This window comes from Mirounga leonina, unplaced genomic scaffold (genome assembly GCF_011800145.1).
Source record: "Mirounga leonina isolate KUSES-001 unplaced genomic scaffold, KU_Mleo_1.0 Mir_95, whole genome shotgun sequence".
NCBI classification, from domain to species: domain Eukaryota; kingdom Metazoa; phylum Chordata; class Mammalia; order Carnivora; family Phocidae; genus Mirounga; species Mirounga leonina.
The window spans coordinates 17,138,299-17,164,177 of NW_023270865.1; the positions used below are offsets into that span (position 1 = coordinate 17,138,299).

At 35.7% G+C, this 25,879-nt stretch overlaps 1 protein-coding gene and 1 pseudogene across 1 annotated transcript in view; both read right to left on the bottom strand.

The window, feature by feature from the left end:
* Nucleotides 1-25,879, bottom strand: part of CDH12 (cadherin 12) — a 679,766-nt gene that overhangs the window by 309,643 nt on the left and 344,244 nt on the right. The window lies entirely within an intron of this gene.
* Nucleotides 2,217-2,316, bottom strand: LOC118006318 (annotated as a pseudogene).

The following is a 25,879-nucleotide window of genomic DNA, read 5'->3' on the forward strand; positions in this document are numbered from 1 at the left end:
ACCCCTTTGCACGGCTAAGTGAGATGGCTTGAAGCAGAGGAACCTACAAATATATCAGCATGGAAAATCAAGGCTTAACTATTAGTGATTAAAATCATACAACTATCAGCTCATGATTCTAGTGTCATGTGCGCGTCCCACATTACCTTTATCCAAGATAAATCATGTGATGATTTCTCAGCTAAAGATACATTTTGCATATTTTAGCATACTTATCGCACTATGTATATTAAATTAAATACATATTTCCGCTTACTTATTTGTATTTTAATTTATATTCATTTTACATTTAATTATATTTTAAAAGTTTTGATCACACAAGTGATGCCAAAAGGTACACTGGATGGATAATTTCAAACAAGAGAGAAGTGTAGAAAGTAAAAAGGTATAGTCCCATTCTCACATACATCCAATCTTATATTTCAGTACGTATTTTTTAGGCCATTCTCTGCATGTGCATGTGTGTTTGTCTATGTGTATTTTTGTGTGTGCATATATAAGTTGGTTATTTTATTCTGCAAACGTACAGCAAAAATCAACACATTTCTTTATTACTGTTAATATTTTTATTAAAATTGGATCAGATCTTGGGTCCCCAATATGCTATTATGTGAACTAAGAACGCCCCTCTCACCTCAGAGGAGTCAGAAAGCTACAAAAGGCTTTTTTAAATTTTTATTTTAATCCCAGTATAGTTAACATACACTGTTATACTAGTTTCAGGTGTATGATATACTGATTCAACAATTCTATGCATTACTCAGTGCTCAGCACGATGACTGCACTATTAATCTCCCTCACTTATTCTACTCATCCCCCCACTCACCTCCCCTCTAGTAACCACCAGTTTGTTCTCTATAGTTAAGAATCTGTTTTTTTTGTTAGTCTCTTTTTCCTTCGTTTTGTTCCTTAAATTCCGCATATGAGAGAAATCATATGGTATTTGTCTTTCTTTTACTGACAAAAGTCCCCAAAGTCTTGATCAGAACACAGTGTTTTGGGGAGAGCCCCCCAGACTTGAAACATACAAGTCACCAAGGACATGCTCCCCAGGCAAAATTACATCATCCCACGATCTGGCTGCCAATTCATGGATACCTGTCCTATACAGATTATGCATTCTCCTGCTTCAGAGAGTTTGCAGGTGCTGTTCCCTCAGCCTGCCCACCCCCTGCTCCAGCACTCTCATCCAGCCAACTCTCACTCACCTTTCCTCTCAGCTTGAAAGCAAACAGCTTTCTTATGGAGGCCTTCTTCTTCTTTTTTTTTTTTTTTTTTTAAAGATTTTATTTATTTGACAAAGAGAGACACAGCGAGAGAGGGAACACAAGCAGGGGGAGTGGGAGAAAGAGAAGCAGGCTTCCCGCTTAGCAGGGAGCCCGATGCCGGACTCGATCCCAGGACCCTGGGGTTATGACCTAAGCCGAAGGCAGACGCTTAATGACTGAGCCAGGAGGCCTTCTTTATCAGCCCAGATGAAGTTAGGGACTGCCCCCCTAGTGGGTGACATGACTCTTGTATATCCACTTCCTAACACTTCTCAACACTTGTTTTCGCTGAATCTCCACTTCCCATAAACTATGCTCTCCATGGGAGCAGGGCAGAGTGCCAGATATTTATTCCTTAACTGATATTTATTGAACATCTACTATGGTAAAGCAATGTGCTGGCTGGTAAGGATAAAGTGATATATTCCAATGGCATGATTCTCTCTTTCTCATTGACCTTACCTTTGAGACAGATGTGAACAAAATGTTACACCAATAATTACTTAATTAGAATGGTAGTAGCATCTTAGAAGAGAAAGTGTATAGATCCATGTAAGTATAGGGAGCAAATCTGCTGAGAGAGGTGGCGATTTAGGGACTCGCCCAAGAAGAAGTCGCATTTGAGACCTGAAGAGTAAATAGAGGACTTTATCAGGAGAAGCTTAGCTCCTGGATGCCTGGGTGGCTCAGTTGGTTAAGCCTCTGCCTTCGGCTCAGGTCACGATCTCAGGGTCCTGGGATCAAGTCCCGCATCGGGCTCCCTGCTCAGGAGGGAGCCTGCTTCTCCCTCTGCCTGCCGCTGCCCCCTGCTTGTTCTCTCTCTCTCTGATAAATAAATAAATAAAATCTTTAAAGAAGCTTAACTCCTTAGTGGAACTCGAAGGTATGTGGAGTAAAGAGCTTAGTGAGCAACAGGTGATGGATAGATATTGAAGAAGAACAGTAGACTTAGGCCAGGCTGGTCAGCAAAGTTTTTATGTCATCCTCGTGTATGTTAATCTTCTCTGTATCGCTCCAATTTTGGTATATGTGCTGCGGAAGTGAGCACAGCAAGGTTTTTATATTATTGAATATTTTCATCTTTTCCCTAAGAATATCGGAAAGCTATTAAACAGTATTAAGCAGATCACAGATATGAATAAATCTGCAACTAGAATATCAATAATGGTGAATTTGGCCAAGATGGTGAAAACAAAGAGAATAGAATTGGAAAATATTTAAGAGTTAGAAATGGGAGAAATAGTGGTTAATCGAATATGAAGTCCCTGGGTCAAGGAAAATAAAGTAAAAAAATAATAATAATAAAAGCAACACGTAACACTTAGATAGCACTTGTTAGTGCCTATCATTATTTTAAGTGTTTCACATGTAGGTTTGTTTAATTCTCACATTAACCATATGGAGTAGTACTATTATTATTCTAATACCATAGATAACAGAAGTGAAGTGAAGAGGTATTAAATAACTTGCCCTAAGTAACATTAGTCACTTTGCCATTTAGGAGAACTGGCATTCGAAGTCTAGTGGTTTGGCTCTAGAATTTATCACTTAAACACTGCCTCCAGCTTTTGTGGAATGAGAAACCAAATGGATGGTAGTGCCCTAAACGGAAGCAGAGAACTTTGGAGAAGGAGTGCGTCTGGGTCAAAGTATAAAACTTGAATTTGGGGTATGCTGAACGTGAGATGCCTTCTGTAATGTGCAACTGGAGGTGATAGGTCTGACATTTCAAAGTGGAATGTAAGCAGGAGATAACATTCTGGGACTCATCACAGCACAGACAACAACTAAAGCCATGGGGTAAATGAGATTATCTGGAATTACACGATGCAGTACAAGAAGGTAGAGTCTGTGCTGTGTTGAGGAAGAGGGACTGGCATAGGACTCTGAGAAGGAAGTGCCTCCTGAGTAGTAGGGAAAAAAAAAAACAAAAAACCCCACAAAAAAACACAACAACAATGGGAAAAGGTTGTCACAGAGCCAAAGGAAGACGTTTGTCAAGGAAAGGACCATAACTGGTACATTGTAGGCTCTAAAAATATTTCTTGACTTATTGATTGTTCATTAGGCTACACTTGAGCATCTATATATTTTTACTAGGGTGTTCTCAGATCACTTCTGTTCATGCATAAATCCATGATTGTGATCTATAAGATTGTGCCTCTACCCTAGTAACAGCAAAATTTTAGGAAATAATGAACTATTTCTCTAGAAAACATAATATGTTCCTTCCGCATCCACTTACTGGTTCAAAAATATATTTGATTTCTAAGATCTAAATCGCAGTAAATCTTGAAAGTCACATCTATTGGCTAAAGTCCAATACGTTTCCCAAAAATAAGCAGATTTAATATTAATCTTATCCAACTAATAGTTGAAAAGGATTCTTGATTTATCTTACTGGCAGGTTATACCATTTTAATTAATGTACAACTAATGGTAATGGCAATATTTACAATTTTATATGCAAGTGTAATGGAGACACAGATATAAACTCTTTCAATTATTTTTGTCCTCATGGTCAATGCCCGATGGTCCAAAATTTAATTAAATTTTTTGCATTAATGGTAAAATGGAAAATTGGGATTGAAGTGTGCAGTGTATTTTATTTGTTACAAAGAGGCACCTGCCGTATATTCAGTTTTAACCATTTATAATGCTCTACTTATTTAGATTAATTCCTAATTATATAAATATTTCTTCAACTCACATTTTCATAAGGTAAAAGTAGTAATCTGTCTCCTGCATTGCAGTACTAATAGTCTGATATCAGTTATGTATGTATGTGCCAGAAAGTTCAAAACCCAGTCAAAATTAAATTTATGTAATTAAATATATAGATTCAGAAGAAAGTGTCAGATTTTATGGAAAATGTAGATAAATGCATTGCAATTCTATTTAAATTGAGTTAAAATTACCTGGCATCAAAAACATGAGATTCTCATATAACCATTTCACAGGATTATAAATTCCTCCCTGAAAATGTTTTTCATCTTACTATTTTGACCTCCCAAACAGCATCTTGGAATGTGTATAGACGGACACAGAGTTATTTCTAAGCTACTATTCTCTCCATTTGAAGACATAAATGAATATCTGAATAAATATCTAAATTGTCTTTTCTAGAAAGTTTCAGGGAAATTTTATTTAAATATTTAATCTGATTATGAAATATTTGTAAAATTAGTTTAAGTAAAATTTTTAAACATACAATTTAATGTTTTATCTAGATTCCTAGAAAAAATTAATTACAAACACAGCTAAGAAAAAGAAAAATCCTGATAACTTACATAGTGTATTTTATCATATAGTATCCAATGTTTTATAAATATAGAGACATATATATATATATTTTTTCCTCCTTCAATTATCCACTCTCTCCTGTGCCACCATTTTATTTCTTTCTTCCAAGTCATCCCTAGAAGCTTTTGAACAATCTTGAGGTTTCATCTATATTTCTTTAAAATTTATAGAACTTGTTCATTATTTCTAATCTAAGAATTAATTGGCAAACTGTTGACCTTCCCTTATAAACATATGGGGCCACCTCTCATCCCATTCCACATTTCCCATTAGGGACCACATTAAGTCAGGTTACCAACCTCTCTCACTTGAATTACTACAGTAGCTTCCTAAATTGTCTCCTGCTCTTCACCTTAAAATAATTTCTTCCTACTAAAGCCAGTAATTATTTAAAAATGTAAATCAGAATATGTTTTCCCCCGCTTGCCACCCTCCATTGGCATCCCATCACACTCAGAATAAGAGATTCAGCAATTTTTCATGGTAGCTAGAGGGATATAAGATTCACATAGGTTGTGCCCATGTCTCTAGATATGATTGCTTTCTTTCCCCTTTGCCACCCGTGCTCTAGTTCTGCTGACCTTCTCCATCTTTCTTTAACAGGTAAGGTTTATGACAGTGACTTTTCTCTGCCCTCTGCCAGGAAAACCCTTTCTCAAATCAATTTATTAACGCCTGGTCCAAATACCCTCTTTCAAATAGCCTGTCACTTATTCATCTTGTTCTAGCTTCATTTTGTTATCAGTACTTACTATCATATGTATCTATTTTCCTTCCTAAGAATTCTCTCTTGCTAGAATTCAAGCTTTTTGAAATCAGGCTCTTTTCTTTTTCTTTCCTTCCTTGCTTCCTTCCTTCCTTCCTTCCTTCCTTCCTTTCTTGTTTTTGTTATTGTTTTATGCATCCCAATGTGATGATCACTAAAGACTTCTGATGGTCTTCTCTTGTGACTCTCTTTACTGCTATTCTCCAACTGAAAAAAAAATGGCAACCTTTTCATATTTTAAGCTAATAATTTTGGACTTTTTTACAAAGTAAAATATAAAATTAGAAACAGATACTACTTTATTCAAAAGCTAATCATTTACATTCAAATTACCTTGATTTAGATGGCAATCATTTTTTACTTTTCTTATTATGTATGCATTGGAATGTCAATTGAAATTATTGTGTTATTCAAGTTTCATGAAATTTACAGCTTATGTAATTTTTCAGGACTATCCGGTCACATATACTATATATATATATATATATATATTTTTTTTTTTTTTAATCAAACTAGATTATGGCAACCTTGTAAAATTTAACTGAATTTCCAGGCAGGAAGTCTATGGTTATATAAAGAGGAGTAGAATCCTAGTGAAGCACAGAAGAAGATGCTAAAATTGTAAGCAGTTCAAATTCTTTATCTAAAGAGTTGAGGGGCTCTGGGAATATGGTGATTTATTTATTTATTATTTATTTTTTAAGTATCCTCGTCCTGCAACATGGGGTTCAAATGCACTACCCTGAGATCAAGAGTTGCACGCCCTGCTGGCTGAGCCAGCCAGGTGCCCTGGGAACATGGTAATTTTTTTTTATTTTTTTTTAAAGATTTTATTTATTTTTTTGACAGAGAGAGACACAGTCAGAGAGGGAACACAAGCAGGGGGAGTGGGAGAAGGAGAAGCAGGCCTCCCGTGGAGCAAGGAGCCCGATGAGGGACTCGATCCCAGGACCCCGGGATCATGACCTGAGCCGAAGGCAGACGCCCAACCGACTGAGCCACTCAGGCGCCCCGGGAACATGGTAATTTAAATTCAATTTTTTTTGTAGCGCCTTGGTGGCTCATAGTTAAACATCTACCTTCAGCTTAGGTCATGATCCCAGGATCCTGGGATTGAGCCCCACATCAGACTTCCTGTTCAGTGGGGAATCTGCTTCTCCCTCTGCCTCTGCATGCCACTCCCCCTGCTTGTGCTCTCTCTTTCTGTGTCAAACAAAATAAATAATATCTTTAAAAAAAATAAATTCAATTTTCTTCAACCCCATGTCAAGGGAGTCATCTTTTGTTAGAAAATGGTTATTACCATTTGTGATAAAATCATATATTACAATCATATATACACAATTATGTAAAAATACTTATGTATGCATGTGTATAAGTATATACATACAGTATATAAAATTATCAAAATTTGTCCAAGGTCATAAACTAATTATTAGAGAATTGACAATGGTATCACATTGCCTTTTCATTAGTCTCTGTTCTTTCTGTTAGATTTTTCAGCTTATTCATAAGGGAGGTGTCTGGTTATTTACTAAAATACTAAAAATAGTGGTGACTCAGGCTGTCACCTTGATTCCAACGGGCACTGAAGAAATTCACATTGACTCCAAATAAATAAAACTAAATTAGTTATTCCCATTGTGATGCTTTTACCCACAATGTGTAATAGATAGCTGTTCTCTAATTCTTCCTAAAAATAAATACACTTATCTCTCCCTTTCTTAGACCACTTAGATATGTATTGGCATAGAGACAAAGGAAGAAGGGGATGGGAATGGTGACTAAATACACTTGAAAATATTCAGTCAAGTATTTCATTTCTAACGCAGTATAAACGATAGCAGAAAGTACTTTGTTGAACCAACTCAGTTTCAAAGCAGTCGCATAGTAGGGTTGCGATAAGTATGAAATAAACATTTTTTTGACAAAATGAAATAATGTATTGATGGAGGAATTAATTACCTAGCTCACAGATGAGCAGGGAAAGAGAAGATCTAAGAGTTGAGACTAAAATTATAGAAATTTCTGATGCACACCATAGATCAGAAATTCAATCTGAATATATTCCAATTCAGTGCCTTTCAATAGACACACAGTGATTGCCAACCTCTTTTCATACTAACAAAACAAAATAAAACAAACAAACAAAATTAAAGCCCCTCTTACCATTTATATATTTTTCAAGCATGGAAATGTGCCTGAATTACACAGTGCACACTTCACCCAAATATGATTCTAGTGGCTGCAGACAATTTTAATGACATGCAAACATTCAATATAATTCTAACACTAGAATTCCAATCAGTATTTGTTAATGAAGTAAGCAGCAACCCGAAAACACCTCTGAAATACTCTTAGTGGCCATTATAATGCATAGTCTGTTTACAGTATATTTAAGTGTTTAATCTTGCAGCAATGTAAATGAAAAACATATGATGTACCTTATATTAAGTATTCAACTGAAAGTCCCTATAACATTACCTTAAAAATGTTAATCTGCTATTGAGAGAGCCAGAAAAGCATTCTTGTGTTAGGTATTTTCATGTTTTCCCTTGTATCAATTAGTATTATATTTTCAACTTTCCATATAATTTAACAACAGATTGAACAAAGGACTTAAAGAGTTTAGCACAAAATGAATATATATTTTGTGTATTTTTTTTTAAAAAGAAGCCATAGACACAATAACTGGATAACAAAAAGTTAGTTGTAACTTTTCACCTTATGGCCCTCATTCAATTATGTTTACCTCATTTTCCCATTATTATAGGCCTTTATCTACCCCCAGTTGAAGGAAGGGGGCATGGCAAACTAGTAACTAGAAAGTCAATCATGTGTGAGAGGGAGATACATTTTTTTTTTAAAGATTTTATTTATTTATTTGAGAGAGAGGATGAGAGGAGAGAGAGAGCACATGAGAGGGGGGGGGGTCAGAGGGAGAAGCAGACGCCCTGCTGAGCAGGGAGCCTGATGCGGGACTTGATCCCGGGACTCCAGGATCATGACCTGAGCCGAAGACAGTCGCTTAACCAACTGAGCCACCCAGGCGCCCGAGATACATGTTTTTATTCAACTACATTTTAAAACACTGAAAATGCCCCTAAATTAATGTTTACTTTTAATATTTCTTAATATAGATAAAAACTAATTATGTATTCACAGTGGGAAGATAGGTAGTTTTGCTCTTATAATAAAGCAGTGCTGAAACGGGTCCTTCCTTGAACAGTTACATCATCTTTACTTTGTATCGCTTGAAAACAACAATGTCCTGGGAGGCTGTGAATTTTCTATTTACACACCCACATAAACAAGCCAAGACCATAAGAAATAGGGCTAGCTTAGCCATACCTCAGGGAGGTCCAGAAATTGTTTCCTGCAAATGGGTATGTATAATAAATGTATCTATAGGTACATTTTTACAATATTATTTCTCCAGATGTGTTCTTATCGAAACTTAACTTAGTGCATCCAGTGTTGGCTTCCCAGAAATTCATCTATTGTAAAAATTAGGTAATATTTTATGCCCATATTCGTTATTATTTGTGATTCTATTTTTATTCCATAAAAGACCTTTCAATCTAATTTAATTCCAGGGCCATTTTCTTAGTGAACCATTTCCATTTCAAGGGCAATTGCCAGTTTCTTTTTATCTCAAGTAACAGGTTAGGCATATGTCCCCAACTTTTCACCCAGTCGATAATACTTTCTGCAGTCAAATGCTCTACCCCTGAGCTATACCCCCACGATAATACTTTCTGATTCTCTTTTGATGATGTTTGTTTTCTCTTTCTCTGCCCTCCACTCAACATTAAAATCTAAGGCAAACTATTAATGGAGTTGAGTGGGAAGAAGTCCCATCTAACCTACCAAGCACAGAGGGAACTGTGGTCACCAGGATTTGCTCTATCAAGGAAGAAAAAAAATAATCACTAGAAACAGGCATTGATTATTCATGACAAGTACCTGATCTTTTTTAGAGATTATTATTTTTTTAAAGATGTACTTATTTTATTTTATTATTTTTTTTAAAGATTTTATTTATTTATTTGACAGAGAGATAGAAGAGCACAAGCAGAGGGAGTGGCAGAGGGAGAGGGAGAAGCAGACTCTGCACTGAGCAGGGAGCCCGATGCGGGACTCGATCCCAGGACCCTGAGATCATGACCTGAGCCGAAGGCAGACGCTTAACCATCTGAGCCACCCAGGCGCCCAAGATGTACTTATTTTATTTGAGAGACAGAGCGCGCATGTGTGCAAGTGAGGGCAGTGGGAAGGGGCAGAGTCTTAAGCAGACTGCGCTGATTTGGAAGCCCAGGGCTGATCTCACAACTGAGTCAGATGCTTAACCCACTGCACCACCCAGGCGCCCCTAGAGATTATTATGAATAGCACTTATCAAGCAGTAATAAAGATATCCACGGTACTATCTTAAAGGCATATGATTTCTGGTTTTCCATCCTGGCTGTCTCATACTCCTGATTTCTACCCTCACATACCCAAATTGTGCTTTTTCCCTGCTCTTTGACTTCCTAACTGGCACGTCAGCTCCTTTGGGCTTTTGTTCCTCTACAGCTCTCTTTTCATCACTACCACCTACAAATCTAGCAGCGCAAGTACTTAATTTGTCTTGTGACTGGAAGTATGATGCTTGCTTGGATTTCCTTATGTCAACTGCCTACACCTTTGAGCCTCATCCATCTGTTACTACTGCTACTTCTATAATTAAAAACCACCATTTATTAAGCATTTGCTGTATTTCAGACATCACTTTAAGCTCTTCACTTACATTGTCTCACTTATGCTCACAGCTTTCTGAGTTGTGCATTATGTATAGTCCCTTTCTATATTTTTTCACTGAAATTATCATGGATTTTGGTTCAGTTTTATTCACTTTCATTTATTTTATTTTTTCCAGCTTTATTTGAGATATAACTGACACATCACATTTTTTTCCAGCTTTATTTGAGATATAACTGACACATCACATTGTGTAAGTTTCAGGTGTAAAATGTGTTGATTTGATACAATTAAAAATTGCAAATTACCACCATAGTACTAAGATTTTGAGAAATAACTATTATCACACAGCAGAGATAGAAATACATTTGAGGATGTCTGTATTAGTTTCCTAGAATGGCCGTAACAAATTACCACAAATTTGGTGGCTTTAAATAACAGAAATGCATTTTCCCACAGTTCAGGAAGCGAGAGGGAGGGAGAAGCAGACTCCCTGCTGAGTAGGGAGCAGGACGCTGGGCTTGATCCCAGGACCCTGGGATCATGACCTGAGCCATGGGCAGACACTTAACCAACTGAGCCACCCAGGCATCCAAAGGAAAGTCTGTTTCATATTTCTCTTCTAACTTCTGGTGTTTGCCAGCAATTATTGGTGTTCCTTGGTTTATAGCATCATTACTCCAATATCTAACCTATTGTCACGCGGCCTTCCTCCCACTGTGGCTCTACCATGTCTCTGTATCCAAATATCCCTCTCTCTCTTTTTTTTAAAGACACTAATTATCAGATTGAGGGCCCACCCTAATCCAGTATGACCTTATATTAACTTGATTACATCAGCAAATAAACTTATTTCCAAATAAGGTCACCTTCGCAGGCACCAGGGATTAGGACATGAACGTATCTTTTGGGGTGACAAAATTCAACCCAATACAATGTCTGATTTCAAATTGCATGCTCCATTATATAGTTTGCTCCTCCAAACTATGCTGTACAGCTTTACTGGATATCTCCCTTTTAAAGTCCTGCCATGATCTCCACCATAATGCTTCCTGTATTTATTTCATGTGCCTTGTCCTGTATGTTTTCTAGACCCAATTCCAAGCCATCCTTAACAAGAATTTGCAAAAATAATCCCATAATAAGCAATGTTTTCCATGACTGTCTAGTTCTATTGTTTCTTCTGCCTCGTGACCTCTAGGAAACTCTCTGACTTGAGTTTCAGTAGAGTGTCTATACCTACCACACATCTGATCTGATGATCTCCAAACTCAATAGGCTGCAAGTCAGTAAGTGAACAAAACCACGTTGATTAATTTTAAATAATTCATTTATAAATTAATTTATTCAATAAATTTTTCATTCAAATACATACAACATACACACAAACACAAACACACACACACACCAATGACCCTTGACTTTAAAATCTTAGAGATACCCTTATCTCTTCATATTTATATCTATATCAACTCAGTTATGAATATTTTCTGTTTGTAAAATTTTTTTGTAATATCTGCCCTCTCCATTCTTTCTTGATAGTCTTGGCCTCCCTGTCTACTCTGGCTTTCTAACCTGACAAATATCATTAATTATTCACAAAGTTAGTTAATATTTACTACATATTTAAAACTCATTTGTTTTACTATTTTACATGTAGCAGTCTTGCCTTCTGAAAAGAAAGTAAGCCCCTCACAGTCAAGTACCTAATATCATATCCTTATGGTTTTACATCCCACCATACTATGTATTCAGTACTCAATAACTGTTAATATGCATAACAAACATAACTTAAATATACATATAATTTATGTATAGCTATGCTTGCCATTAGTTATCAGAGACAACTAGATTTTTAAGAAATTAAGAAACTAAAATCTCTTCTAGATATGAAGTGGCCAAGAAAAACTCAGGTTTTTTTTGTTGCTAAATTATAGATAAAAACCTTTTCAGGCCTAAGTGTTAAGGCAGACAGAGCTGTGGTTAGTTAGATCTTCTAATAGAGTTGTACCATGGCTAGTTCCTTAGTATGCAAAAAAGTTGTACCCCCTACATAGACAAATCAGAAGCACAGACTGGCTGTAGTAGTCTCAAGCATGTGGCTTGGTGATGGGAGAAGAGATGTCAGTTCAACCCTAGAGGCTCTTTCCACAGGATGCCATTGTGCAATGCACACACTGAACAACCACACAGGGTGGTCCTGGCTTTTGCTCAAAGAATGAAAGGACTTCTTTAGTAAGGAACTGTGGTTTTAATACTTTGCATACTTATAGTGTGTTAAGCACTTACTGTATTTCAGTGACTTATGTGAACTAATCCACTTAGTATTTATTTCTGTATGAATTTCTACATGCACACACCCATTTTACTCATGTGGAAAGCAAGGCACAGACAACTTAAATAACTTGCCAGCGGTCACACACAGCCTTTAAATGGTAGTTTTGGTTTCAAATATATGCAATCAGATACCAAAACCCTATTCATGAACACTATACTGTCTCTAAACTGATGAAAGGAACTCTGATGAAGGGAATAAAAATAAATGTAAGAACCTTAGCACTATTGAAAAAGGGATAATAAGCAATAAGTAGGAGACATTATTAAGTCAAGGAACTCACTTTGGGAAACAATGGCTTAGAGCATCATAGGCATGTGATAGGATTTATTTTTTTAAATAAATACGAGGTTCAGAAACCATTCCATGAGTTTTAATCTTCTAAGCAATTTTTGAATTAGGCTAAAATCATTTCTCCAAAGGTTAAATCAGAGAAGGGGTTGGCCCTTTGTTTTGTTTTGCTTTGTTCCACTGCTAATAATTTTGGTTTCCAAGTAGTGAAACAAGTAATTCCCAAATCAAAAGCTTGTTAGACCTTAGCTAAAATACGTAACATTAGAAGATTGTAGTTTTCCTAATTGTAGAGAAAATTATTTTAAAAGTAATTTCCCCCTCAGAAGCCATTCCAAGAGTGAAGATTAAATATGCAGAGAGACTATGATTTAGTTTAAAAAAAAATAAAGGGAAAATAGATTTTAAAGAGTGCAACAGAAAAGAGTTTAACTCAATATATTTAATTACTAGGATTTTGTTATATACTCTTTAACCACATAAAAAGACTTATAACATGTTTCCAATCCATACAGCACTGATCTGATGGTCTCAACTTTTGAAAACACATAGCTATGAACAAAAAGGTTTTAATAAAGTGCAAAGAGATTGCTCTTGCATTTTTGGGAAAATAGCACAATATTCCATTTTAATTTCAGCTGTAAGGTTCTATCCTCAGAGAGAGAAGCAAGCACACAGTTAACTCCATGTTGTTATTGCATAAGAACACTAATTCATAGGCTAATGGTATGGCAAGCCTTTCCTATCACATTCTGGAGTTTCTATCTTGCCTGACCCTTCACCCAGGGAACTTGATCCCTATGGTAGGAGGAACGGTGCCTACATGCTGGGCTCCAGAGAGAAAGAAGCACTAAGAAGTTTCCAGGCCTTACCCTCCTTTGTTTATCTCCCTCAATGAAAAAATTAAAACATCTAATATTTGTTAATTACCTATTATGTGGCAGATAATGTGCTGGACATTTGGGCATTATTCAATTCCTAAAGAAAATACTTGTTAGTCTATCTCTGTTTTATAGAAATGTGAAACAAAATGGGTGTCAGGATGAAGTATCTTGTCTAAGGCCATAATCTCAAAGAAGAAATTCATATTCACCTTTAAATATAATGTGCAGATGAATCACCTCCTGTTCTTGACAAAATGCAGATGCTGATTTAGAAGGTAAAATTCTGCATCTTTAACAAGAGGTGATGTTCTCATTCCAGTCACAGCTTTCACTGCTTGTTATCCTATTAGAATCTGTAACTGGTTCCCTGGGCTCTAAGGTTCTATGAAGTCCTGAGGGAGAGGTAAGCATGTGGAATCTCCCATCAAAGTGCTTAGTTTTACATTCTGGACTTGACACTTAGTATCCATTTTCACCTTCAGAAAGTCAAACCCTCCAAGACTCAGTTTCTTCATCCGTAAAGTGGGAGTTACAGTAGAGCGCTCTCGCACTGTAGCTGTAAAGACCACATTAGAATATCCATTATAGATAGGGCCATAGTGTGCGACACACAGTAAATGTTCTGTATACATTAACTGATACTATTCATTTAAGAAATGGCTTGGAAAACTCAAGAAATAGAGCCCCTCACTGAACTCCCTCAATCTATGTAACATTGTATTATTTGTCTATTGTTATGTAAAACATTGCCATGAATTTAGCCCCTTAAGAAAGGACACAAATATACAATCAAGCCCTTTCTGTTAGGAGTCTGGTGCATTTAGCTAGGTCTTCCCCTCAGGGTCTCATAAGACTGAAATCAAAGTGTTGGGCAACTATGTCATCACCTGGAGGCTGGACTAGGAAAGACCTGCTTCTCTATATCCCCTCAGACTGTTGGTAGAACTCATTTTCCTGTGGTTGTGTAGGACTGAGATCCTCGTTGTCTTGCTATTGACTAGACTGGCATCCTCTAGAGGCTGGTTTCAGGTTCTGCCATGTGTTTCCCATCTCAAACAATAAAGAACCTTTCATTGAATCCTTACTACACATCAAATCTCTCTGATTCCCTTTTTGCTCCCAACCAGAGAAAACTCTGCTTTTAAAGGGCTTGTGTGATTAAATCATGTCCTATGGTAAGGTCAATTATGCTATATGCTGTGGGCAAATTATGAGAGTAAAATCTATCATCGTCACAGTCCCCAGGAAAATGCACAAAGTGGACCACAGTTGGAGGAAAATCTTGGGCGCTAAGTCAGATTACCAATTACTATAAACGTAAAGAAGGCCACTATGTAATTGGAGAGATGAAAATTCTTAATTCTCAAGTAAAAAATAAAAATTGTACCTTGATCCAAAATATTAGGAAACATGCATAGTCAGAAATTCAGTTTTAAGCAGATATAAAGATCTTTTACCATACAATCATAGCATTAACAATTAAGAACCCTTTATATTTTAGAGAAACAATGATTTTCTTGGAATGATGTATTTTGAGGTTTGAGGTCTGGAAGCAGATCACTGAAGACAGCAGGTTTTAAAGCACTCAAAAATCTCTCAAAATAAAGTTGAAAGTTTTATAGAAGGAAAGACGTTGATATCAAATAAGAAATATTACATAAGCATTATTAATGTGTTTAAGGAAATATATTCCCCTACAATAGGAGGAAACAAAGGCAATACTGGTTAAAAAAGATTTACAGACATGAGCTGCATGCACTTGTTTTACGGACTAGAACATTTTTCTGCCTTCTAGAATTGCATAATATGCAACGACTCATTCTGCCTTATGGGCATTTCAGAGCTTTTAATCTAATAAAACCTATATGTCAGCCAGTAGCTTGTCAAGGCCTCATTACTCTGCTTCCTCGGTGCTTGATGTGGATGGTTTAGTCCCTGCACAAATGTACCCCCTGGGGTTCCCTGAGGTGGAGCTGTGCAGGTTTGCATCTTTACTTACTGACAAAAAAGGGAAAAAAGATAGCATTAAATATTCAATTCCCGGTTTCACTTATGCATTCACTAAGAATGATGAAAGTGGAGATTATGTGGCATGGCCTCAGAATTGTGCACGAGCATGCTCTTTACCTTATATGCCTCATCAGAAGCTCGTTTCCAACCGTATTCAGTAGACAAGCGTGCTCCCTCTTTGTCATAACATCACCTGAGCTTACTCAGAGATAGCCAGCAAACAATCTGAGCTTAACTGGTTCAACTCATAAAAGGAAGATAAATTTAAATTGTACCTTAATGGGGAAAAAAAAATATGGCAGAGAGAATTGACAGAGACTTGTCAAATACAATTTAGTGAATGCGATTTTTATCATTGAACGGTATTTGCCTATGAAGTCTTATTCAACTGGAAAAAATAATAAATGTTAGGGGGTCCCTCTTTGAGTACTTTCTCTTATGGGGTCACATCACCTATGTTTAAGGAAGAAAAATAAATAATGGAGTATTTTCTGTCTTTGAATCGTGAGGAGAAAAATTCTAAAAGACCACATGCATCATATAATTTGGCTGAAGAATAAAGGTGATCAAAATATATGTAATTTTTACATAAGATACTAAGTACCTGATGAGTTTTGCGAGTGTTTCAAAATTTAAAATCGTTAAAAACAAACACTCCAATAAGCACTGGAGAATTGAGATGTTTTAAAGTAAAATTATAATTGAACTTAATCTCGCACTGTCTTCTTAGCCTTTTTGACATTTTAATTGCTGTGTCATTTTTCACTAGGAAGGGAAGCGTTTTTTACATATGTATAATGTAGCTTGTGATAATGTGTATCGATTAAAATATAGATGGGGATGCCATGTTGCTGGAATTTTCTCTATTATGTCCTTACTGAATGCCTCTCTCTCCCCTTTTTTGTTTCTTTTTTTAAATGGTGAAAAGAAAACATGTTTTTAATATGTCTCTATGCTATATGAACTCTAGTATTAATAGGAGAAAAAGGCAGTTTAACAAAAGACAGATTAGAATGTATCTTCCTCACAAAATTGTCTTTCATTTCTGGATGGGAAACATTGCAAGAAAATCAATAACTTCCTTTGAGTCAAGTGATCTAGTTGCTTCTGAGAAATTTACATCTCCCTGACAGGCAGTTTGTAAGGTCTGGTTCACCTGGGTCACAGGAGTCTGCATAATGTGCATCTTGAGCAACTTCTCTCTTTCCTTTTACCTGTTCCATGAGGAAGGAAGATTGAACCTGGTCATAAAGAGGAGCTCATTATGTCTCAACTGAGAAGAGTAATTCTGTGGGTGTTCCTAGAGTTCAAGAATGTCATATAATGATAATATTTTCTCACAGATCCTCAGACCTATACATACACCAAGAAATGAAAGTAACATACACTGAGTCATATTTGATGCATTTGACCTGACATTCACCAAATAAAATTGAATTGTCCCACCAAGGTCATTGGTGAAATACAATCTTAAAATAGATATACAGATAATTTGCCAAGAAATATACAAGAGGGAAAGATATTTAGGTTACCATTTGTACACCTGAAAAAAAAAATCCCCTGTATTTTATTCTAACCTTTAAAATATATAAGGTCTAAATGTCAAATAAATGTTTATATTATTATATGATAATAAATAGAATGTATTTCCTAGTTTGTGCAATAACTTAGTTTAAAAATATATAAAAACCAAGGAAACATTGCTGAAATATTTTTGAATCAAAAACAAATTCAGTGGCATTAATTACAATTAAGTCTTTAGTATACCTATTTGAATCTCACCTACAATTAAATGTGAATCTCTTTGGACAACAAACCAAATAAATACATGGCACAGAGTCTGAAACCTGCTCTATTCCAATGGTTTCTCTCCAGGATAAATATTATAATGAGATTTAAATATACTAATGTTTATTCTGTAATCATGAAAACTAATGTCTAGATGTAAATAAAATACATTATTACAACTTACTATATTGTGTTCAAATTAATATTTTAAGCCTGATCTATAAAATAGAGGGAGACTACAACTTTACAATGGATTCTTGTATGTCCGTTTCATAGTTTTCCTCTTTGCAATTTGGGATGAATTTCCTTTAAAAACAAAACAAAAAAAGACCACATTATTTAGGCACCTACATTCACCTAGGAAAGTCTATTTAGTAGCATTAAACTTGAACACCAATAACCGTGGCTTAAGCTGTAGTTCCTGGAAGCAGCCCATCGTACCTTGTGAAAGTATTCTGGTATAGTATTGCTCATGGGCACCATTTGGAAAGAAAAACGGCTTTATCTATTTCTTCCATGCATCCTCCCCTCATTATTTTTGGATATAACAGAATAAATAATATTTACTGAACATTTATCACGATGTCATTTTAAGTGATGCACGTGTGTTTTCAATTGGTCTACAGCAAGCCGTTCTGAGGTTGGTATAACAGAGCTGCCTTTTATTGAAGTATACATTCATGAAGACCTTCCATTCACATAATGGGAGATTAAATTTCCCACAGGAGCAAATAAGAAGCTGAATGAATGCGTTCCTTAAAAATACAGTGATAATGGAGCTTCAATGAGAGTATTTCTAAATCTGTTGTCTGCTGTGCTACGCCAGCAGCTTGTTTTCCATTATTTTCTAGTACCAGCCCTTGTAAACCCAATTTTAATATCATGATTACAGGGTATACTTTTTTGGGTTGCATGTTCACAATGCATGTTAAAATAAAAGTATACGTACAGACACTATCACAAACATATATTCTGATACACTTAACTGCTCAATTCACTACCTATTCACAAACTAGCCCTGATGATTGTTTTTTTTTAATCCAATGTACTATCACTTCATAAAAATAACAAAGGCAAGATTTATAATGATGTCCCCTCAGTTTCGAAATGTTGTGACTCTTCATAATTGCTTTCCTTGCAGTATTTCAAAGTTTACATATAAAATAAAACTTCATTATTTAAAAATTTGTTCACAGTTCTATGGCTGGCATTGGTTTCTCTAAGCTTTTGAACATACAAATGCTCTAGAGGGTCCACAGGTTTTGCAGAGTAGATTTTGGAACAGTGGTGAATTTGAGGGAGAAAATAGAGAAGGGATGGTATGTGTAAGGAGCTAATATGGCTTTGATTAATATATATGGAGGAAAAAAAAGTGATGCTACCTTTATAAAAAACACCGATTTTCAAGAAAATTACACCCATGCACCATTTTCTGATTAAAATGATGAAATATTCTTAACACAAATATGTATAATCATAGGCATATTTTCATTATCTTAACAGGTTTTATCGTAGAAAACTAGTCATTTTCATCATGGAGGTAGCTGGATAATAAATTACCATATTCACAGTTGAAAAGCAGTATTTTTTCTCTTTCCCCTCTGTATGTACCATTGTCAAAACATCCTGTCCTGTTCTCTCTCTCCTCCAACCTTGTTATTGAACGGCGTGCATTGACAGCTTCTTTCTCTTTTAGCTGATTTATTACCAGATCTTTACTTTGCACATATCAATTTTAAAAAGTAAAAAAATGACTGCAAAGTTAATTTGAATGAAATCTCAGAAATCTTTTAACAGATAAGTAATACTGTCTAAATATCTTGAGGTTCATAAGATTGAATTGTTGGCTCTCAATCCTTATGTTTTATGTGGAGATATATATTTTTTTAAGATTTTATTTATTTATTTTGACAGAGAGAGAGAGACAGCGAGAGCAGGAACACAAGCAGGGGGAGTAGGAGAGGGAGAAGCAGGCTTCCCGCTGAGCAGGGATCCTGAGCAGGGGCTCGATCCCAGGACCCTGGGATCATGACCTGAGCCGAAGGCAGATGCTTAACGGCTGAGCCACCCAGGTGCCCCTGGAAATACTTTTGAAAGACAATAAATGATTTCCGACTGAGAATAATAAACTAGTCTAAAATCATCCTTCACCCTTAATAGTCATATACCTTTAATGGCATGAGACAAACACATGGATGAGAAAAAGGAGACCTCAGTTTGTTTAGATTAGACCCATTCAACCAGCAGGAGAAAACACGTAAAGGAATGGATACAGTTTGTGGGACAATGTGTTAGAATCTCTCTGTTAATATTCTGGGGCTGCTGGTCACATGGATGATTTTAAGCATCAGCATATATAAATGCCAATCAAGTAAATTACTCATGAGGAGCCAATGCCCTGCTGAAAGAAAGATACCCGAGGGAGTTGCAATGACCTTACACTGCGAAACCAAGGCAGATTGAAAAGTTTCATGCCATGGACAGATTTTGACAGTGGTAATGGTATTGGTGTCCTTAGTTTGCTCATACTCTGGGGAGTTATAACTTTAAAAGCTTTGATTTTTGTTTATCATGACAAGTTCTTCAAATATATAGCTCTTTAGACTCAATGGCTCTGGCATGCCCCATTTCTCTTCTGTAGGTCTGGAATCAACCGTAAGAAAATAAAACATGGCCATATTTTTAAAAGATATCATTTAAATCTTTTTAATTCTACTTTGAAACATATAAATACTATGAATTTATAGTGCTATAAACAGGTAATGATATCATGATGAAAACTAGATTTTCTCATTCTATGTAGGTTTGGATTTTTTTTTTTTTAATGAAGTATTCTGATATGACTCCTCTGGGTCTGGTTTCATTAATGACATTGCAGTTAAGCTTTAAAAATCCATATTCCATTTCTGATAGCTTTCCTCTGGCACATGAATATATATCTGACCCAAAGGGTGACATCAACCTTTACTTTCTCAATCATATTGGTTTTCCTCAATCTCTCCTCACAACACCATCATTAAAATGGATAGTTTCCCATTGCTTCTAAAAGTCATTATTTTCCTCCCAATACATTTAAATGCCACTTGTGAGAGCTGAAAAAGAACAAGAGAATTCTCGTGGCACTAAGATGAGGAGCTGAGGACACTCAGAGGAGGGCGGAAATATTTTCTTTTTTTTTTTTTAAGTATTCATTGTGGGTGCCATACCAATGGCATCCTTGTTCTGATTAAGTGTACCTCTTAACTTTATGGGATGATAGTCCTGTATGAATATATGCATGAAGATAATGCTGTATGTTTATATTCATCTGGTCATGTTTGCTGTATGTGTTTATATGCATGGAGATGGTATGTCTCTTTGTAAGTATGTAGCAATTTTGAATGGATGGCAAATTGAAGTTTTGTGAGTCTTCTCTTTGTGTCTCGTCTCCCATTATTACACTACTTGTCTCCACTGAGAGTGCCCATTTTTTTCTGAATTCTGTTTCATAGTTAGAGTTCAATTCTCTGACTAATTATACAGTGATAGACTTGGCTATCTTGAGCTACTTGAAGGAAGACGTCATTTAATTTTAAAACAATTTATTCAGCATGCATTACAGAATCAAAGACAGATGGATACAGATTTACGGCAATATTAATGCTTATTTCTCTCCTATGTCCTTTTCATTCCTTTAAACTTAAAAGCAAATGAGCGAAAATTGGCTTTCGTTTGTGTGCTTTTTTGCTTTTCAACTTCTTTCCATCCTAACTCTCCTAGCAGCTCTCAAATATGGACACATATTATTTGTGTTGCACACGATTCAAGTACTGTTTTGAGTTATTGTGGTACAAAGTCTGATATATGTCATATATAAAAATAAAGGGTCAAATACATTCCTTCAAAGAATAATCAAGGTAAATAATGTGTGCATGGGGCATACACTGCACAAATAAATACCACAAAGAGACAGCAGTCCTTGCTGCGAGGACACATCTTCCCTGGTGACCTCCCATTGACAATAACTACACTCCACTAAGGAAGAATAAGGATCCTTTCTTATGTCAGACAAAAATAAAGTACTGCTACTTTGGATGAATTTTATTTTTCCTCTTTCTATTTGCCCCTCTCCCTATCTGCCCATCCAGTTTCTATTTCTATTGTCTAAATCACAGACTATCTATTTCCCTTTCCACATATTTATGTCTATCTTCCCCTTTTCCTGTCCGTCCTGTCTCTCTGTCTGCATCCTTCTGTTGTGTCTCTCTTTGGCTCTCAATTTCACTCTACTTCTGTTTTTTTCTCTCTGCCTCTATTTCTGTTTCTGTTTCTCTCTCTGTACACACATACACACACATACCCCTCTTCATATTTCCTCGTTTTTACTTTATCCTCTTCTCATATTTATAAATATAGAGAGATCTATAATTTACACTTTGTAGGTTAAACTCATTACTGTTCTGCTCCCTTGAAGAGTAAAATATCAATCACACTAACCCACTTACAGAGTCAAAGTTCTTTCTTATAGACGACAAACCTCCTGAGAGTATGAAAATGAAAAGTCTTATCCATAATGATGACAGCGTGCATTAGATTTGCATAGTGCCTTTCCCTTCAAACTGTTATATAGCCCATTTAGACCTCTGACTTCAAGAATGCATACAGAATTGTTTAACACAATGACCTTGACCAATCTCACAGTAAAGTCTGATTCTGGGAAAATAACACCTGAAACAAAAATAATTTGCATCTACTGTTCCTTAAAGTTTCAATTATACCTACAATAGGCAGTCTTTCTCAGAGCTGAATCTGTGCCCACATTATATTGTGTAGGGGGAAGGTTGTTTTGTGTTCAAAGTTAGCAGAGATGAGAGGTGGTAAGTAAAATGAGGAATATATATATATGTTTCTTTTTTAATCAGTGCTTTCCACCAAATTATCATTCTTCGCAAACACTCCTGGACTGACTTTTCTATATTGAAGGAATACATCTAGTTGAACATTGTATAATCTACCCTCTGGCAGTAAAACCACTAATTCGCTGAATCTGAGAACTGGTAGCACATCCCTTATGATAACAATAACCTTAATAGTAAGATATTTTTTTCTAACCTTCAATTAGATTGAATCATAAAATTAACATTTATCTTATTTTATTCATTTTCAGTAGCTACAGTTAATTAAAATTTTAATTAACCACCAGTCTAAGTCATTAGAATTCATGCGATTCTCAAATCAAACTGTTAGCAGATACACACTTAGCAATAGGTGCTGTCAGAGGTACACACAGGCTTATCCTTGCCAGTTTTAACAGTTAAAGTTAGAGACCCTTACATAGTATTTAAAAGAAAATACTTTAAGAATGTCTAGTCCAAGAACTAGCATGATGCATTTAACAGCATCCTTGACCTTTGCATCTGTTCCTGACTCCACGCTGAAGCAATCATTCAGGTTTTGTAAGTAGCTCATTGGTTCTGTATATCAGTATTGTTATCTCTAACACTGAGATAATAACTCTGACCTACCACAGAGGGATCTGCAATGATTAATTGGATAATGTCTGTTAAGTGCTTTCAGCTACTTAGAATAAATGTGCTATATGGCTATTAAGCGTTGTTATTGTAGGATGTTGCTTCAGTGTAATATCAGTGACTGACTGCTCTATGATTATGAGCAAAATTATTTCCTCTGATAATATGAGTACAATACACATTGATTTAAAAATATATCCTTTGGAATATATTTAGACTTTCTGAAGATCGAAAGCAAAGGACAGCCTTCTATACCGTATAGTATACACATTCAGTTGCATGGGTAATCGTGCTCCCTCTCTGCCAGGCACTTTCACAAGTCCTTCGTTTTTGTAATAATTCTGCATGTCCATGCTGTTTGTTAATTTTATACATGGGGAACCTGGGACACTGACATTCAAATGACCTTCCCAAAGCCACACATCTGGTGACTGGTAGAACTGACACACAATCCTTTGAAAAACTACTTCAGACCTCCCATGCTTAACCACTCCATTATACTGTATGCCTTTTCTGTTTATATTCATGTTACATACATTTATTTATTGCTCAAGAAAGGGGAAGGGTCTGGTTATATACTATTTGCTTATCTACCCCACTGAAGAGATACTCTGCAAAATTAGTCCAAGAAGAGCAACCAGAGACAAAACCTTAAGGAAGGATTGCGGTCTAAGATGGCAAGAGTGGGAGTCAGAATGAAAAAGCCTAAGCTTCCTTTTCCATGTGAAGCTTGCCATTTATTTCCTAATCTTCAGGTAAAGTAGTGTAATCTTGATGTCCCAAAGTTTTTAAATGCATAAAAGAAGAACATGTTATATGAAGTTATTTTATAGCATCTGGGAAAGGAATAGATATTTTCTTCTTTAATCTTTCATCATCTAGGATAATTTGGGCTATAAATAAAAATAAACCCCAAAACAGTATGTTTAAAATCATAAAATACATTATCTCTCAAAACAAGAAATCCAGAGATAGAGTTGTTTAATTTAATTTTCAATTCCTTATCTTAACATCCTCATCAAAGAGTTAGACTCTATGTTCCTTTCCTATATAGCTCACATGTTGCCTTGACTATCTTTCCTTGGATCCTCTGGCTATGTGAATGAATGTGGTTCATGAACACAATTATCATTCTCTTAAAAGGAAGAAAGGGAATGTCTATTGTTAGATAATAGTATAGAGTTTGGTATTATCCTCATACTTTATTGAATGTACTTCCTTTTTTCTTTCCCATACTTACAATTATTCCTAATGTGAGAGTGAATATATTTAACTGCTGTTAATTTTAAACATGTCTCAATGCACATTTTATGTAACAAAATGAAAGAAATTTTTAGTCCATTAGATTCCGTGGCACTGAATTGAACTAAATTTTCTCCTAATTCTATGACTCTGCAATCCATCTTTCTTCAAGCTCAATGCAGACAGTACCCGGAATTTAATAATCAGACCCAATGACATTTATGTTTGATGTGCATGTTCTTCTGCATGTCATATTAAAATGTGGAGTTTAATATCACACACACACAGGACAAAAACAAAACAAAACACTCTACCTGACCAGTCTTCATTTCCAGGCTCGGCTCTCTAATATATATATATATTACATTTTGATTTTCTAATTTTTATTTAACAAGTTTTAGTGATGCATGTGTGTATATACAAATACCTATCTTACTGCTGGAATGAAATTTAGGGACTCCTAAGTCTAATCCTCTACAATAGTTAAATGAAATCTTTTAAAGAATTGCTTGATTTTCACATCAGTTAATATTTCCTTTCTATGAGATGGCAAGATATCATTTGCACTGCTTTTATTATACTGGGAGTCTGCTGTGTGCTGTAGCTATTCATATAATTATATTGTTACTCCTACTAGACTATAAAAATAAAGACACAACTAACATTTACATAATGTATAATTTACTCAGTATTTTCCATGGTACAATAATTTTTTGCAGCACTAATTGGTATCATAAGATAAAGGACTTCAGTTAAATAAATCTAGAGAATTCTAGTTTAAACAAAATTGTTGAGCCTATAAAATTAATATGCAACATGCCACTCCAAGTGGAATGGAGATAGCATGCCGAATTTCCCAAGTATTTGACCAGGAATGACTTTTTTTTGCTGCTGTCGAATCCATAGCAGGGCTAGTGCTCTGTGAAATACATTATGGAAGTGTTGGTGTCATAATTTGCAATTCACAGGGGCGCCTGGGTGGCTCAGTTGGTTAAGCAACTGCCTTCGGCTCAGGTCATGATTCTGGAGTCCTGGGATCGAGTCCCACATCGGGCTCCCTGCTCAGCGGGGGGTCTGCTTCTCCCTCTGACCCTTCCCCTCTCATGCTCTCTGTCTCCCATTCTCTCTCTCAGATAAATAAATAAAATCTTTAAAAAATAATAATAATTTGCAATTCACAAAATACTTTAAAATATATAAGTAATATATAATATATAATATATGAATTATATATATTGTATATAACTACATATATATATATATGTATTTTTTCACTGGACATTCAAGGTGGTTAGATTAACAATCCATATCACTTTCAGTCTACAGATGAGGAAGTTGAAGTTAAAAATAAGTTTAATCACAAATTCAAAACTAAAATGGGCTCCAACTTCAACTAAATCATGTGGTTTCTTCATTATATTGTTCTAAACACGTATAAGTGTCTGTTTTCTTTGTATTTCTTTCAGCACATAGGACAGCATCTTGTACCTTGCAATTGCTAAAAAAAAATCTTCCTTCGAATTTCATTTGATTTAATAGTGATTTTTTTTTAAGATTTTGTTTATTTATTTGACAGAGAGAGACACAGCGAGAGAGGGAATACAAGCAGGGGGATTGGGAGAGGGAGAACCCAGGCTTCCTGCCGAGCAGGGAGCCCGATGTGGGGCTCGATCCCAGGACCTGGAATCATGACCTGAGCTGAAGGCAGACGCTTAACGACTGAGCCACCCAGGCGCCCCAAT